The sequence below is a fragment of the Chiloscyllium plagiosum genome, chromosome 10 (assembly GCF_004010195.1).
Source record: "Chiloscyllium plagiosum isolate BGI_BamShark_2017 chromosome 10, ASM401019v2, whole genome shotgun sequence".
In the NCBI taxonomy this organism is placed as follows: domain Eukaryota; kingdom Metazoa; phylum Chordata; class Chondrichthyes; order Orectolobiformes; family Hemiscylliidae; genus Chiloscyllium; species Chiloscyllium plagiosum.
In genome coordinates this window covers 68254050-68272910 of record NC_057719.1, presented here as the reverse complement: position 1 = coordinate 68272910, position 18861 = coordinate 68254050, and the positions used below count along the sequence as shown (strand labels likewise).

General features: G+C 38.1%; 1 long non-coding RNA gene across 2 annotated transcripts in view; it reads right to left on the bottom strand.

Moving 5' to 3' along the window:
- Window positions 1-11873: 11873 nt before the first annotated feature.
- Window positions 11874-18861, bottom strand: part of LOC122553981 — a 43277-nt gene continuing 36289 nt past the window's right edge. Inside the window, exons 3-4 of one of the 2 annotated variants that reach the window (XR_006312892.1) lie at window positions 13590-13719; window positions 11874-13077 (exon numbers count right to left, since the gene is read on the bottom strand). This is a non-coding gene — a long non-coding RNA (uncharacterized LOC122553981). The remainder of the gene's footprint in view (window positions 13078-13589; window positions 13720-18861) is intronic. The other variant, XR_006312893.1, reaches the window with a different exon arrangement.

Below are 18861 nucleotides of genomic sequence, written 5' to 3'. Positions count from 1 at the left end.
AAGTTAGGTGGATTAGAAATGGGAAATACAAAGTTACGGGGATAGGATCGGGGTGTGAGTCTGGATGGGATGCTCTTCGGAGAGCTTGTTGGGCCAAATGGCCTGTTTCCATATTGTAGAGATTCTAAACTTCTAAATACGTTCCAGATTGCTATAAGTGCAAGTTGACAATGTCACAGTGAAACAACCAGGGAAAGCAACTGCGTGCCACTTTAATTAGTGATATTGGAGTATTGTGAATTTGAAAAGGGAAAGACTAAGACAGAAGTGTAAATTGGAGTGAGAAAAATCAATGTCATATCAGTTACAGAAGGCAAGCGATGCCCTGGCATCCCACTAGTATCACTGGACTAGTAATCCAGAGTCCCAGACTAATGTTCCAAGGTTCAACAATTTGAAGTCAATTCAACGAAAATCTGGAATTAAAAAAGCTCATCTAATGGTGACCATGTGACCGTGGTCGATTGTTGCCAGTACCAATCTGGATCACAAATGTGGAAGGAAATCTGAATTCCTTTCCAGATCTGGCTGCTATCTGGTTGACTCTTATCGCCTTTTGAAATAGGCTACCAAGCCACTCAATTCAAGAGTAATTAGGGATGGACAATAATGTTTGGCCCAGCCAATGACTCCTCCATCCCTTTTACAAAAAGAAAATAGGTGAAGAAGAAATTTTGTGATTTCTTTCCTTATGTTTAAATGGCTCTTTCAGAATCTAATTTTTGCGCAGTGACTACCCTATTTTGATGTATTTGCATCTGCTTATAGCCTAACTAACCTTACTTGCGCACCACTTTCAATTCTCAGCTAATATAAATAAAGTATTATAGACACTGGAAATCTGAAATAAACACAGAAAGTGCTGGAAAAGCTCAATGGGTCTGGCAGCATCTGTGGAGAAAGAATTGAAATTAACATTTGGAATCCAAAATGACTGAAAGACAATAAAGTTGCCTCAGGAAGTTGAAAAGATGCCAGGGAGACTAATAAACAAAAGCTAGCATCAAGTATGGTTCAGAAGCAGAATAATGTCAAAAGACAAAGTACAGGACATTGTACCTGAATATACACAGAGTTCGCAACAAGGTAGATGATCTAAAGGCACAAATAGAGATGCATGGACTTAAACTAATTACTATTAGAGAAACATAGCTGTGTGGTGACCAGGTCTGGGAACTGAATATTCAAGGATATGTGGACATTTAGGAAGGTCAGACAAGAAGGAAAGGGAGGTGGAGTTGCACTGATAATACAAGACGGCATGATTACATTAGTAAAGGAGGTTCTCAGATCGCAAGAACAATATGTTTGACTGGAGCTAAGAAATAGCAAAGGGTAGCAGACATCAGTTGAAGTTATTTATAGTGATGGTGGTGTGGGGCATGGTATAAATCAAAAGTAGCTTACATGCAAAAGAACCTTGGGGATTAGTGATCACAGTATGACAGAATTTTATATTGTGTACAAAACGGAAGTAGTTCATTCTGAAGCAAAGCTGTTATATTTGAATAAGGAAAATTATGAAGACAAGAGACACAAATTGGCTGAGGTGAATTAGAAAAATAAAAGGCATGAATATATTGAGGCAATGGGCAGTCTTTAAAGATATTTTGCATAGCTTGGAGCAACTGCACTTCCTTTAAGGTACAGAAAGTCAAAAATAGATCAGCAAACCGTGACTGACACAGGAAGTTTATAGTGATATAAGATTAAAAAAAAAGGCCTCTAAATTTGCCAGAAGAAACAACAATTGTGAGGATCAACAGATTTTAGAATACAGCAAAGTTGATCAAAGAAAATGATATGAATGCAGTCTTGCAAAAACATAATTCTTTAATTCATTCACAGGATGAGGGTATCACTGGCCAGGCCAGCATTTATTGCCGATCCCTTATTGTCCAGGGAGCAGTTACAAGTCAACCATATTGCTGTAGGTCTGGAGTCACATGTAGGTCAGATCAGGTAAGGATGGTAGTTTCCTTCCCTAAAGGATATTAGTGAATCAGATAGGGTTTTTCTGAAAATGGATTCATGGTCATAGATTCTTAATTTCAAATTTTTTTAAAATTCAAATTCCACCTTCTGCCATGGCAGGATTTGAACCCAGGTCTCCAGAACATTATCTGGGTCTCCGGATTAATAGTCCAGCAATAATACACTAAACTACCACCTCCCATGAACTCTAAAAGCTTCTATAATAATATAATAAGGAAACATGTGGCCAAAATAAATGTGAGACCACTATGGGCAGAGTCAGGAGAATTCATAATAGGAGAAGAAGAGCAGCAGTGAGCTAAATGATTACTTTCTACCTTTTTTTTAGCAAGATACAAGCAATCTCCCAGAACCAGCGATCCAAGTGTCCAGAGAGAATTAGGGACTGAAGGAAATTAGCATTGCCACAAAGATCATACGGGAGAAATTAATGGGGTCAAAGTTGGTAAATTTCTCAGGCCAGTTAGTCTACATTCCAGAGTGTTGAATAGATGGCTGTACAGACAGTTGTTGCATTGATGATTATCCTTCGACATTCTGGAACGATTTCTGCAGATTGGAAGGTAGCAAATGTCACCCCACTATTTAAGAAGAAAGCAAATGAGAAAACCAATCTACAGATTTATTAGCCTCACATCGGTCCTTGGAAAAATGTTTGAATCTATTTTAAAGGGTATAATAAATAAACACTTTGGTGATAATGATATCATTGGATGTATTCTGTGTGGATTTGTGAATGGGAAATCATGTCTGATGATCTTATCAGAATTTTTTGAAGATGTCACTCACAAACTTAATAAAGGAAATTAAAGTATGTGGGATAGGAGATAATTGACACAGATCAATTGGCTAACAGACAGAAAACGGAGCGCAGGAATAAATCAGTATTCTTGCGTTAGCAGGCTGTGATTGTTGCGTATCAACAAGGATCAGTACTGGGACCCCAACAGTTCACAAAATATATTATTGATTTCAAAGTAAATATAATATTTCCTAACTTGTGAATGATACAAAGTTAAGTCTGTTTCCTTGCTGTACATCTCTATGACTCTAAGTGGGAATGTATGTTGTGAGGAATATGTATAGTTGTTTCAGGAGGATTTGGACAAATTTAGTGAATAAGCAAGAACACAGAAAATGGAATATAATGTGGAAAATATAAGACGATCCACTTTGACAGGAGAAACAGACATACTGAGTATCTCACAGACAGTAAAAGGTTGGAAAGTGCGGATGTACAAAAGGACCGAGATGTCTTTATCACTAAGTCACTGAAGCCTAACATGTAGGTGCAGCAAACAATTCAGAAGGCTAATGGAATGTTCGCCTTTATTACAAGAGGATTTAAGTATTGGAGTGGTGAAGCCTTGCTTCAGTTGTATAGGAGCTTGGTTAGATTGCACCTGGATTACTATGTGCAGTTTCGTTCTCCTTGCCTCAGGAAGATGATATTTCCAGAGTGTGTCAACAAAGATTCACTAGACTTACACCTACGAGAGGAGGACTGTCCTGTCAAGAGAGATTGGGAAAATAGGGGAGGTGATGGCTTTGTGGCATTATCACTGGACTGTTAATCTAGAATCCCAGGTAATGCTCTGGGAATCCAGGTTCAAAGCACATCATGGCAGATGATAGAATTTGAATGTGATAAAAATATTAAGAGTCTAATTATGACCATAAACCTATTGTCAATTGTTGGAGGAAAAACCCATCTGGTTCATTAATGTCCATTAGGTAAGGAAACTGCTATCCTTACCTGTCTGGCCTACATGTGACTCCAGATTCATGGCAATATGGTTGACGTTTAACTGTCCTCTGGGCAATTAAGGATGGGCAATAAATACTGGCCTAGCCAGTGGCACCCTCATCCTATGAATGAATTAAAAAAAGAACTGAGCCTGTATTCTCGAGAGTTTCAAAGAATGAGAAGTGATCTCATTGAACTCCATAAAATATTTAAAAGGATAGGCAGGGTAGCTGCAAGTAAGACACTTTTTTCTATTTGGGCATTCGAGAACTAGCGGCATAAATTGAAAATAAGGAGGTTGTCTTTTAAATCCACGATAAGGAGAACTTTTTTCACTCAGAGTTGTGAATTTTTGGAATTCTTTACCATAGGGGGCTATGGGATGTCTGTCCAAGAGTACATATAAGGTAGAAATGGATAGACTTCTGATTACCAGTGTTCTACAGGGTTCTGGTGAGCCGGTGGGTACAAGACATGAAAGTGTTTGATCAGCCACAATAATATGGAAAGGCAGGCCAGACTCAGCAGGCTGAATGGTTAACTCCTGTTCCTATGTTCCTAGAAATCACTGAAGAAAAGAATCTCTAAGCTTGTGGAAGATGCAGGTGAAAGTCTACCTAGTGCATCCTCTTGGGTTCAGTGACTTCTTTCTTAGAGATAGAGGTGGAGCTGAGGGTAGCCAGTCCTGGCCTCTTGTCCAAGATTTACATAGTTCCACCAGTTCATGCACAAGAGAATGAATTAGTAATAGTAAAAGGAATAAAAGCTTGCAGAGATTAAGAATGAATTACCACTTGCAGCACTCATTAATCAGTAGGTTTTCCATTGAGGCCTCCACACCTCCATAAGAGTCTGGTCTTCTTCAGCCACATCAGGCATTTGTCCTCAAAAAGAGTGAGGAGCTTCATGTCCACCAACAACCCACTCTCACCTCTCTGCACAGATCTTGGCCCTTTTGGCCCAGTTGATGGCCAATTAGGTAACACAGAAGGCAGGTAGTCGCTTGAGAGTTTTCTATTCATTCATGGTGTGTGAGCATCACAGGTTGGGCTAGCATTAATTGCCCATTGCTAGTTGTCTTTGAGATGGCTTTGGTGAGCTACCTTCTGGAACTATTGCAGTCTGTCAGGTAGGAGAGAGCTCCTAAGTGGACAGGATGAGATCATTGTGAGTTGTGATCCATATACCTTGGTGGGGGAATGGGCAGTGACACAGTTAAAGTGACTGCTGGCCCTGAGAGTGTCACTTTGTAGAGTGCAGAAGATCATTGATCTTCTTCCCATGTTGTTGTGCATTTGATTTAGTGGAGAGATACAACTGACCCCAGTTGCTAACAGTGTTCAAACTGGCTTTGTCTGGGGTCTTGTTTGGCAGTCTGCAGGAAAAAGGACGGCTCTCTTTTCCACCACCCCACCCACCAGCACCTCCAGGTAACAGTCCACAAAGCAGGGAGCCAACTTGACCTTTTGCACCATTTCGTCAGTGATAATGATAAGGTGATGGCCAGTTCTTTGCCTGCGGTATCTGATGTAATGCGCACTTAAGCTTTAAGTATGGGACTATCGATAAGAATGGCAGAAGGTCCTAGCAGTGGCAAGCATTTCTGCCTCTCCTGTCACCCAATTCCACGGCAAAGGTGCCAAAGGGCCCAGTTCCACAATTAATGAGGTGAAGAACAGAATATTGCACAAGAAAAGACACTGCAAGGTCCAATGGTAAACCATACACTATGACTCTCACTTGAAAAAACACATTAACTAAAACTGGGAAAATTCTGCCCATTTACTCTCTTTTTCTCTCAGTAGGTGCTGCTAGACCTGCTGAGTTCTTCCAGTACTTTGTCTTTTTAATACTGTATTACATCTTGATGGGTCAAATCTTAATCCACCAGCCTTTATGACTTGACACATTTACACAAACTTTTATCCATGCTTCCCCCTTTGACATGACAGAGATTTTCTTCACCAAACAAACTTTATTGCTGATTAATGTAATCAGATTATTTGGTCATTACTGCAAAGAGATTTAATTAGATTATTAGATTGATGATCACCTGCTGAACAGTTATCTTGTAAAGCTGCGAACATGATATACAATATTTATATTTAGATTAGATTTCCTGCCATGTGGAAACAGGCCCTTCAGCCCAACCAGTCCACACCGACCCTCCGAAGAGTAACCCACCCAGACTCACTTCCCTCTGACTAATGCACCTATCACTATGGGCAATTTAACAATGGCCAATGCAACAAAAATTCCCAGCTTGGCGAACAGAACCACAACAATGAGCACCCGAGCTACAAATCTTCTCACAAACTTTGAATGGCCAATTCACCTGGCCTGCACAGCTTTAGACTGTAGGAGGAAACTGGAGCACCTGGAGGAAACCCACACAGACACGGGGAGAACATACAAACTCCACACAGACAGTTGCCCAAGGTTGGAATTGAATCTGGAACCCTGGCGCTGTGAGGCAGCAGTGCTAACCACTGAGCCACCATGCCACCCTAAATTTAATAAAACCATGTCCAGAGACTGGCATGCCATGACACAAAAGTAGCTTAATACTGAAACAATATGAATAGTTTGGGTAACGTGTGCCTTATTGATAATTCTTCCAGTGGACATTGCCTCCTTTGTATAACGCTAGAACTATGCAACTTAGCAGAAATGTACGCTTTTGAGCGACGTTGGCAGGAAATATTTGATAAAGTTTGGATGATGGGTCCTTGGCACAGTTAAAAACTGGGCACAAAGTATCAAATGGCTAGTGTTTCTTTAATGTCCCAGAGACTCTGATCAGTATAAATTACCTGTGACATCTCATTAATCCTCTTTTTCCTCACAAACGCATAATTAATGATAACATCGACAATAATATACAAATTAGGTAACTGATGGTTTGTGGTGTTAGTTTTGATTAACATCACAAACCAAAAAATGACAGTAATGTAATGCATATCCCAAATGGCAACAAGCACTTTGACCTAAGACATACATTTTTTTCACAATCCCAATGATTAATCCTCTTCGGGATTAATACAAAAGACTGGCCAGTGGCAGTAGCATTGCTGCCTTGTCTTTGTAAAACAAACTGTCTGGATTATATTTGTTTAAAGGGATGAATCCTGAAATTTATAACAGCAGTTCTTCTTTCCTGCCAGTTCTTATTTTCTTGTAAGACAATGATGCGTGTACAACTGAGTAACAAAAAGGTGTTCCTACAGTTTCAATTCCTCCTCCAACTAATCTTACAAATATATTAAAAGATAATAACTAATTACAAGTCTTGAGAAATTTATTGCATTTCTGTCTTTTCTTGACTGCAGCTGCATATTGGTTCCTCAAGTTTTCACTTAGTTGGTGTACATTTCATCTGAAACCCATATCCCTACAATAAGTCTCAATGCAACCCTACTTTACCTTCCCTTTCCTGCATGGCTCAAACCTGGGTCACTTTACTAATCTTAAATGGTAAATGTTATTTGTTGTCCCTCAGTGGCTGTAATTCCTCTCTCTAACTGGTCCATCGGTAAACCTAGCCCTCACTACAGTCAATTAAATGTTACACTTGGACAGTAAAAAGTATATTCCTGGCTGATCTCCCAGGACAAATATTGAGTTTATAATGTATTTTTACTCAATTTTTCATCATACATTAACACATTAAAGCACAGGGCATGGCACAAACTGACAGAAGTTGAATTAACCCAATTCTAAATGTGCTGTTGTGATGACTAACAGTACAAATTTTATTTCCACAGAAATGAATTCTACAGTGCTCCAGTCTGTCTGTGGATTGTTACAAACACACCATTTAGAGGTGAAGGTTGTGCCCTCTATTTTTTCACATTTTATTCAAAGGTTTCCCAAATTCAATACAGTGCAAAAGCTTATTGTAGTTACACTCCAAAATTGTATGTGTACTGAACCTATTAAATTGCTTGTTTTTCTTATTTAAAAAAATGAACACAATACCTTAGTCTTCTAAGACTCAGCCTGGTTATCAAACTAGGTATTGGGTATCCCTACAAAGTGTGATTATTTATTTACAAAACGATAATTTAAAAATACTCAAAGACATTGTATTCAGGCAATAAGTGCTCCAGCAGACACTAGCTGTTGCAATATCAATTTGTGCATTAACTCATTGCTGCAATAGCAAGGTAAAGGCACAGAAACTAAAACAGTCCAGCATAAATCATTAGCCAGGCAGGGTAGAAGGAAATCTCCAAATAGTTTGAATAGTTAGTCTATTAAGCCAGTTTCGATCCAAATCAAAAAAACTTATAACTGCATTCATGCCTGAGAGGTTTTGCATATTTTCTTAAATTAATGAATTGCAATAAAGTCTATGTGCAGGATTTTACCAGTGTTCCTTTGTCAAGAATGCAATCCTACATTAATAGCACAGATACAAATTTAATTGTCTGTGAAGAATATTATATATGTTGCTGACTCTTTTTGTCTTGATATACTTGATATTTGTAAAAACACACTACAGAGCACTAATTAGAACTTATCAGGTGGAATTTAATGTATCCCTCAGAAATGATCAGGTGGGACTGTGTGAGATGGAGCATCCAGTGCCTCTCCAGCTAAGTCAGGAATGAGAAACCTTAATATGGCATTCCTGCCCACAGGAAAATGGACGTTACAAGGTCTCAACTTGTCGCTATTAGCATTTTACTGGTGGTGGGTGAGGGTTTCTGGGGAATGGGGGTGTCTCTCCTGCTCAAGCGTTCTGCACCCCACAGGAAGCCCCCTCCCCTCAAATGGTCACCTCTGCCCTGGGACCACCATGCTGTCCCACTCGCCTGACTGCGGACAGTCCATCAGCAATCCTCATTTGTCAGCCCCAGCGCAATATCGACAGTGACCACAACTCCTGATGGTGTTACCAGGACGGAAGGGCTGCCGGCGTCCAATCACCTGGCAGCGCTCTCGGGTTTAATGTCCCTGAGAGAACTGGAAATTCCTGTGGCAGTGGTCATGGTGCCAATAAACTTTGTTCCCTTGCAGCAGCTGCTGATCAGGTCGGCGGGCTGGCCGGGTGGGAGGAGTGCCACTAGTTTTAGCTGCAGAGGCTGGAGCCCCCACCGTCCACATTAAATTCCACCCATTGTTTATTTTTGGCACAGAAAACCCGGCATTAAACAGCCAACCGTGGAGGCAGAATAGTTGCTTTAGTAGCTCATGGTGGCACAGTGGTTAGCACTGCTGCCTCACAGCGCCGGAGACCTGGGTTCAATTCCCGCCTCAGGCGACTGACTGTGTGGAGTTTGTACGTTCTCCTCCGGGTGCTCCGGTTTCCTCCCACAGTCCAAAGATGTGCAGGTCAGGTGAACTGGCCATGCTAAATTGCCCGTAGTGTTAGGTAAGGGGTAAATGTAGGGGTATGGGTGGGTTACGCTTCAGCGGGTCGGTGTGGACTTGTTGGGCCGAAGGGCCTGTTTCCACACTGTAATGTAATCTAAAAAAAAATCTAATCATCTATTTCAGTGAATGTTAGAAATTGTACACTCAGTTTCTAAAGCAACAGATTCTTATAATTTAAGCACAAAGAAAGAATAAAGATACAAACCTTACTGTGGCGATTTGACTTTGGATGGTATTTCAGTGCAGTACTGAGGGAAAGCTGAATTGTTGGAAGTAACCACAATGCTGGCTAAATGAATAATGCAATGCCCAATCAGAGGTGTACCATTTGAAGAACTGCAAGGGAGTTCACAGAATTCCCTAGCCAACATTTATCCTTCTGCCAACACCACCAAAGACAGATTATTTTGTGGATGTTTGTGGGATTCTTGCTAACTGTTAACTGTTTGCTGCGGTTTCTAAACTGGAAATACTGACTCCACTTCAAAAGTACTTAATTAGATGTGATGTCCTTGGGCCATGAAAAGACACTATGTATAAATATAAGTTCTCTGTTTTTTGCTGTCTTTAGGAATTGCACTATGTTTCAAATTTGTTACTTTATTTGCCTACAAAATAACAAGTTTTGAAATGATTTGTTGGCTGTGAAGTATTTTGGGATATCCTAGGGCTGCACAAGGCTCTATATAAATGCAAGCTCTTTGTTTCATTTCTGAACTGGGACATTGGCTGGGATCTAAAAAATTGTTCTCAATGCCTTCAGGCTCAATACAAGAAAACATCTGTCAAAGTTTTTGATCTGGTTTGGTTCCCAGAACCTCCTGCTTTGGAATGTGATTTGTGTAGATATAAGGTTAGCCTTGGGAATGATCAACTTTATGGTTTAAAATCCCATAATTGTTGCATTTGTACATCAAGGATGGTCATTTGGACAAGGTAGGAGGAGTTTGCCACCAACTTTAGGAAAAGCAAAAGGAAGGGGAAAAAAACTGAAGGAGAACAATGTAAAGAGAACAATTTTTAAGATGTGTCCCTATCCCAAAAGATGCAACCTCATGAATCACATTTATAACTGTAACGTTTTCTACTGATACCCATGAAATTAACAGTCACAATGGTGGTATTAGATGAGTGAATCATACTCATTCATTTTCTCCATATTCCGGCAAAGAACCTGACTTAAGCTTCAATTTTGAATCTCACTCCTGTGGGTGAGTCTGCATACAGGCATCTTTCATAAATAGGTTTGCATGAGTTGTCCAGATGAGACGTATCCGAATATTTTGAAGAAAGTGAGGGCAGACATCAAGGGGGCAATTACAATAATCTTTCAGTCTTCCCTCAACTTGGGGGATGTGCCAGAAGACTGAAAACCTTAGGCTTTGTTCATGAAAGGCGGTAAGGATAAATTCAACAATTACAGACCAATCAGTTTAACTTCAGCTTCTAGAAACAATAGCAGATGCCATTGGCACTAGGTAATGATATTTGCTTGAAAAGCTGGTGCAGCCACAATGGGCTGAATAGCCTCCACCTCCATTGTAACAATTCTGGGATTCTGTGAAGTTTCTAGCCATGTCCTGACAGGCATTTAAATTGTTATAAAGCAATTTTGTACTTTGTATAGTTAATGGGCTAGCTGCCATGTCTCATGCAAATTTTGGTGATGAACTTTTATTTTTGCCCAACCCCTGCAATTGCAAATGGCATGGGTGCCCTGTAAATCTGTTCTTTTTGTTTGTAGGTGTCCAGCTGACCAAGCCTGCACGTGTCAGAAATTGTACATTGCCCGTCTGAGTATCTGTTCCCAAAGGAGGTTTCGCCTTTCTTCAGAGCTGTTCTGCGGGTGGTTTATCTATCACTTCCTGTTCTGGATGCAACCATCACAAATGGCTGGTGATTTTTGCTTTGGTTAGTTGCTTGAAGCAGATAGTTTGAAGGGAAGCTTTTTCTGCATGCAAAAGGATTGGATGAAATTTTTGCTGCCAGCTGTCAAGCTAAGAAGATGAGAAGAGCATCCTAAGAAGAAAAGACATATGAACCTTCAGTTTAAATCTTAAGCAAATCATATGGGTAAAGAAAAACCTGTAATAATTATTACACATTCAATGATCATTTTATACTGGCTGCCAATACCACATCCAAGTGACTATTCTTCACGATTGAGCCTTGACTTTTAGCAGACTGCAGGGGATGTCAATTCTGTCCTCACCTAAGACCATAAGACATAGGAGTGGAAGTAAGGCCATTCGGCCCATCGAGTCCACTCCGCCATTCAATCATGGCTGATGGGCATTTCAACTCCATTTACCCATTCTTCCCATAGCCCTTAATTCCTTGTGACATCAAGAATTTATCAATCTCTGCCTTGAAGACATTTAGCATCCCAGCCTCCACTGCACTCTGCGGCAATGAATTCCACAGGCCCACCACTCTCTGGCTGAAGAAATGTCTCCGCATTTCTGTTCTGAATTTACCCACTCTAATACTAAGGCTGTGTCCACGGGTCCTAGTTTCCTCGCCTAACGGAAACAATTTCGTAGCGTCCACCCTTTCCAAGCCATGTATTATCTTGTAAATACCTGATGTTCTCACTTGTGCAGATCACTACAGCAATCACTGGCCGCTGATTGTAAGCAGGAATCTTGACCAATGTTTGCTTTTCTATGATGTTTCTTCTTTTTTCACTGCTATTGGATTAGTTTTGAATCCTTTAATATTTTACATATATGAGACAACTCAGGGAGTTTGCCAGAATTTTATTTTTGAGAACACCCAATTTTCGTGCACTGACAAATATATTAGTATCACTTTCAACATCATTTTTGAAAATAGTCATCTACTAAATCAAGCCAGATTTGGCTTGACGATACTAATTCCAGTCTAAGCACTTCGTTAGTTGTCAATTTACAATGACGTTCCCCATTAAATGTCAAATCTGACTTGCCACATAGGAATATTTCACATGAGTGTGTTAGTTATAATTATGCATGAGGACACAAAGAGACTACCTATTTTTGGAAAAATATAAATGACATTGAGCATCCCTTTCACAACAGTTTCGACATCCAACTCTAAAAGTACAAAATCATTAAACTGAACAAATGCAGAGTATAATTTGACCTTGCTGACACAAAACTACATGGGACAAAATAAGTAACATGGTTTTGCAATGGGGAATTGCCAGTATTTAATTAAAACATCTGATAGAAGGAACAGGCATATTGTTGTGCTTTTTTAAGTTAATGTTAAATGGCAGGATATTTTTCTAACAGTCAACAGTATATTTATTACACCTTTACAGAAGTAGTTTTCACTGATTAGTGTTGATGATTGGAGTAGTCTGTAATGAAAAGGTATCACTAGGGGGCAGTAACACGTCATGAACTCACTGCCTCAGGCAGCCATACAGAAACAGAACAAAGGGTTTTTCTCTCCGTAACTGAGATCTAAGAGAAAATTATTAAATGTTGCAATGAATAGAGTTTGCCTTTATTTTTGCATGACAACATAACATTATAAATAGAGCATAAATATGAAAATGTTTTGGGTATCATACTTATTACAGTTACTTAATCTGTATTTCAGTAAATACTTGGCCAAGCAGTTTTCTATTACTTAAACACAAATATTTTATCCTTCTTATTGATAATTCTCAGATTATAAAACTTGTCACTTTATGATTCATGGAGATTGCACATAACTTCTCATTTTTTAAAACGTTCATGTATTCTCAGAAGTAGTGACTCATGATGAAAATAGGTAACAGCATAAAGGACAAAGTATTGTCTTTCATTTGACTCCTTTTCTCTTGGATGATTTTAGTTACTTGCAAGCAACACGTGTAGAATGTGAATCATATTTGCCAGATGAAATTATGTCTCTTGCACAGCATACAACTTTAGTTTTCCAGCTAGTGTCAATGTTTTGCTGGTAACTTCAGTTACTACACATCACTGAAAAAAAATAACAGGATTATGTTTTACTGTAGTAAATATATGTAAATTTCAAAGCTGAATACTTATCAAAGATTGAAATGGAGTTGATCACCTTTTATAATCTTAAGATGCCACTTTCAAATGATTGGTGATATGAAAATTTTAATGTTATTTCTAATTATCTTGAACTGAAATATTTTGAAATATATTGCCATCTTGCGAATCAGTATTAATTGTAAATCTTGACCTGTTAAAAGTGATTGTCTTTTCCATGTAGCTGTAGAAAATGTAAATATTATACTGACATTATAGAAGAATTCCCTAACATTCAATTATCTGACTCAGCAGCCTAAAAGGAAATAATTTACTTGCTCATTGGTGGAAAGGAAAAGTATGTAGTCTTAAATTTATTATGTATTGCAGTTGCAAAACTGAGATTCCAGATGCTCAGATTGTGATCAAATAGTTTGTTAAATCTTAACATAACAATTAAAGTGATATCAGCAGCAAAAATGTGACTTATTTATTACCTTGATCAACCTTACTGTTACCTGCTCTTGAGGCCCTGGTGACAGAAATTTGCTGATAACAGTCAAGGGAGGGTGTATGGCAGGTCACATTAGGTCAAGGTTTCAAGCTGCAATCAGATTCTTCACACTGCTAAAGCAAAGCATGGTAGGGATTAGTTTGGTTTAACTCTTCTCCGCAGTACTTTCTGTTTACACTTTAATCATTCAACTGTGCCCCTCCACCTCGGAAAGACTCCAGTCAACGGTGCAACAGCATGAGCCACTTGGGTGCACTGTACACCCACTTTACTGTCAATAAAACCTGACCAAATTTACACTTCTGTCACTTTTCTGCTGTTCACTTTTGGAAGGAAGAACAGATTCATAAAATCCACTAAATTAACAGAGAGTTGTTATGCAGAAACAGAATTAAAAAGTATTTGAGGCAAATTGTGGTGAAGTGAGAGTAAGGCCATTATGCATACAGGGCCTTGGACATCTGGTAGATCTAACTTTTTTGTACCTTAGGGAATGGCTGCTATAGTGTGTTAGCAAACTGTTCTCTACCTATGGGACCTGTGTTTTAATCTATTCCCAAATGATGGGATGACAGCCTTTCTTATAGTCTGATCATAATGGTCCTTTGTGAAATGACTTTAGGTACTTTCAAGCTATATCCCAAATGTCACACAAATTAGCAATCACATTCAAGTGGAGCAAAATTATGTACAATACAGTAAAGAAATTATGATCCTATAGGAGGTATTATTTTGAAGTTTAAATTTAAAGAATGCATTTGAGAAAAAGGAAATTTAATTCACATTTGATCTCATAAGGAAACCTTTGAGACCAACACTGAATATCAAAACAGAAGTGGATTCCGTTCTTCAAAATATTTTTTTGGTAAGTACAAAGTAAATTTCTCAATACTTAATAACAACTTCAGCAATGTCAAGATGAGGAAAGCATAAGTTAAACAGCAATGACTCCATCTCTTAAGAGGTTACATTATTACAAGTGACTCACTGGAGATAAAGCGTAAAAGATTATAATATGCAAATCTTCAAAATGCTGCCTGACAATGGACACAAGTTCTTTAGTTTACACTGTGAAGAGAGAACATTTAGGCATATGTACAAAGTCAACAAGCATCATTCAAGAGTAAATGTTGTGAAGAAAATTTCTTCCAGGATTATGAAGAATTTATCAGCAATGTTTATTGCTTGATCAATTAACTTTGAAAGAAATGAGTGTTTGGTTAGAAACGTGATTGAATGTTATGCTAATAGTACATTTGATTATCTCTATTTATAACCAAGAATGCCAAAATTTCCTGTGTTACCAAATAAAAGAAACAACTGGTCAATGTTGAATCGTGGAAGGCAAGGAAATAGATCAACTTTTTGGAATTTCATGTTGATTTATCTTTGAAATTCAACAAACATTTTATATATGGGATTGAACTCATGATGAAATTGTAAAGTGACTGTAAGGAATGCTTTCAAATATCTTGTTCTTCACATTTATAAATATTGTCTAAACTTATTTCTTTCAAGAATTTTAACAGACCTCAGAAATTAGAGAATATATCTTCTTCTTTAGGTTGATATTAACCCCAGGAGCAGGGTGATTCTAAGTCATCATGCCATCCACTAACTCTTTTACATATATAGGAAATAGTTGATTCTTCGATTCCATGCAGGAAAATTGTATTTTAAACAAATCAGGTTAGAGTTATATGACCTCAGTTAATCATCAGAAAGCAAAAATTTCAAATGCAATTTGATAATGAGCTCAGTGCCTCCAGGATATTATAAGTTGATAGCAAACACAGAATGTGGTATGTTTGTAGGAAAAGGCAATCAGAGAAATTCATGACTCAATAAATCTAAACTTATTAAAAATGCAGTTTTAGAATTTATTTTTATTCACTGTGCAATATATACATCATCTTACGTACAAACATATTGAGATATAGCTTATGATTCTGAACAGCTTATCTGCCTTTGAAATCTAATTATTAATTTGCTTCACAAACAGTGAGAACTCTAGCATAACATTATGTTGATTGCAGACAATAATGTGAAATTGAATTCCTACTTTCCAGCTGTTTGCGAGGGGAAGAGGTTAATTTTTAATCTGGAAGGTCGTGTTTTAGTCTGTTGTTTAAAAACATTTACTCTACAGATTCTTTTTTCTTTATATAAACAAAAACAGCAATATATTATTCATATCCACTGAAGGCTATTACAATCATCACCAACTTTAGTGAAATGCAGAATGCAAATAGCACTATTTGAAACAGTATTTGTAGATAGTTTTACTCAATTTCTATCATTAAAAAATTTCAAATAAAGGCAAATAGATTTGTTGCCTCCCAATGCATGGTATAAAAGAACTTAAGCTGTACTTTCAAATCATTCCGGGTAAGAGATATATATCCTTGCTAATGCCTAATGAATTAGTTTCATGTGTAAACATATAAAAGAAAGTATTGATAGGTACTCTGAACCAAGCCTGTGCACCAAATTTTTTGTTCTTTGCTTCAACAGGGGCATCATATTTTGTACATGTTACCCCTTTCTCCCCTGAGTTTTACAGGACATGTCTGGATTGACATTATTTTTAAAACTAGAAAGCGAGACAATGATATAGCTCTTCTCCTAAATACAGCATGTGCCATAACTGAGTCATGCAAATTACACTTGTGCTTTCAGATGACTAAGATTAATGACACTGCGCCAAGGTCTTTGTTTTTCTATTTGGCTGTTTAGTATGAAATACAATCCTAAAACATTATCTATCGTCTATTAATCCCAGAATTGTGTTCACAACATGCAACACACATTGTTTAGGGCAATTTACAACAGTAACATACTGAGCACAATTGCATTTAATTACTTTGATTCTAATTACATTCACCAAGGACTAATAAAATAAATGGGACAAGTGGCTCTTTAAAAAGGCTTCTGCAACACACATGTGCTATCTTGTATTGGGAAGGTGATGTCAGTGATGGATTTATGATAAATGCTATTCTTCTGAACATTTTAAGATTGAAATTCAGCCTTACTTTACTAAATTTAAAATATACATTGTAGCAATATGAAACTTTTGTAAAAATAAGATTATTTAAGAAATATATTATATTTCTTATACATCTCTCTTAAATCAAAACTAATGAAAATTTCCACAATGTCAGAATTAAAAGACCAATACTTGTAAAGACTTAATGCTCAGAATTTGTAGATACTAAGCAATCTTCTAATTATTTTTGATGAGGATTAATTTATTGAACTTTGAATGTGATATCATCCTCAGTAAAATGTGTTGTTTCTTTCAATTATCATTGAAGCTAAACTGAATGAATTGGAATATTAGGAAGCAGAATAGGTTAAGGTGAGAATAGACAGTGCTGGTTTTCAGGATGCTACATGGAACAAATTTAATACTTTAGTCACATCTATCCACAGGTTGCACTCTGCACAATTGTAAAGCTATGGTTAAACACATATCTGTTCATAAATGCATGCATCAAATTGCACTCCCTTAGTAGATCATTTATAATGCCATTAGACGATATGGCAGTACTGGTTTTATTCTCAAAAGTTAAATGTGTGCATAAGGTAAATCAGAGGATCAATGGGCATTCGAGCTTTTAAGTATGGATTTACATCAAGCTGGGACTTTCTGAACATTGATAAAAGTTGAAAAATAGACCTATGAATACATGACTAAAACAGGATATTACACTGCCATTACCACATTCATATGTAGAATCATAGAGTTCCAACAGTGGGGAAGCAGGCCATTTGACCCATCAGGTAAACACTGACCCTCAAAAAGGATCCCAACCAGGGCCCCCACCCCCTCAACCCAACCATCCCTGAAAAGCTGCATTACCATGGTTAATCCACCTAGTCTGCATATCCCTGGACGCTATGGGCAATTTAGCATGGCCAATCCAACAAACCTGCACATCTTTAGACTACTTTGCAGCAACTCAAAAATGATAGTGTACTGGAAATTAAGTACTACTCTTTCCAGAATCATCACAAATATGAAAACTATCCAAAGTCCCTAATTTACTTTGCTGATGAATTCAAAATAAAAGAAGGGTTTCTGTACTTAACAAGACAATAACTGTTTATTACAAGAAAATTCTCTTCAACCAATGATAATTAGAAAATATGGATTAATAAGTTATAACTCGATAAGTTAAACTAAATGCCTTCTTAAATTGTCCATATCACAAACATACACACAAGGACAGATAGGACATGGATATAAAGGGTGGAAAAAGGGTTGTAGAGTCATGGAAATGTACAACTTGTCCATGCCGACCACATATCCCAACCTAATCTAGTCCATTTGCCAGCACTTGGCCCATATCCCTCTAAACTCTTCCTATTCATATACCCATTCGGATACCTTTTAAATGCTATAATTGCACCAGCCTCCACCACTGCCTCTGGCAGCTCATTCCATACATACACCACCCTCTGTGTGAAAAGTTGCCCCTTAGGTCCCTTTTGTATCTTTTCCCCTCTCACTCTAAACCTATGTCCTCTAGTTCTGGACTCCCCCACACCAGGGGAAAGACCTTGCCTATTTATGCTATCCATGCCCCTCAATATTTTTCAAACCTCTGTAAGGTCACCCCTCAGCCCGCAATGCTCCAGGGAAATCAGCCCCAGCCCATTCACCTCTCCCTATAGCTCAAACCCTCCAGCCCTGACAACATCCTTGTAAAGCTTTTCTGAGCTCTTTCAAGTTTCACAACAAAAAGAAAAAAAATTAGGGAAGCAAAGTTCAATAGCACCAGTTTGGTCTCCAGAATTCAATGAGCTGCTTTCTCTCTCTTACTTTCCTTGCAGTTCGTTATTGTTGGTGTCTGGTTGTTTGCACACCAATCCTCTGAATCATCGGTTGAGCGTTTGTTCTTTCACTGCCTTTGAAGATGTTTTATTCCTCCTTCAGTAGAGATTTGCAGAGAGAATGTGAGTGAAACACAGCTTGCTGTTAGGAGAGAGAGAGAGAGAGAGAGAGAGAGAGACATCTTTCCAAGCTCGGTGTTTCTTTATTGCACACGTCCTGCACAAGCTATGGTCACCTAGTCAGGCATCAAGCAGAATGTAGTTGTTACGCTGTTTTCCTTTCATTCAGAACCCATAAGCTCCCCGTGTCTGCTTCTGATTTCACTGAGAAAAATGTGTAACCAGTAAGCATGATTTTTAAAACTGCAGTAATCTTTCTGCGCAGTCTCCTTGATTTAGGGATATTTACCACAGTC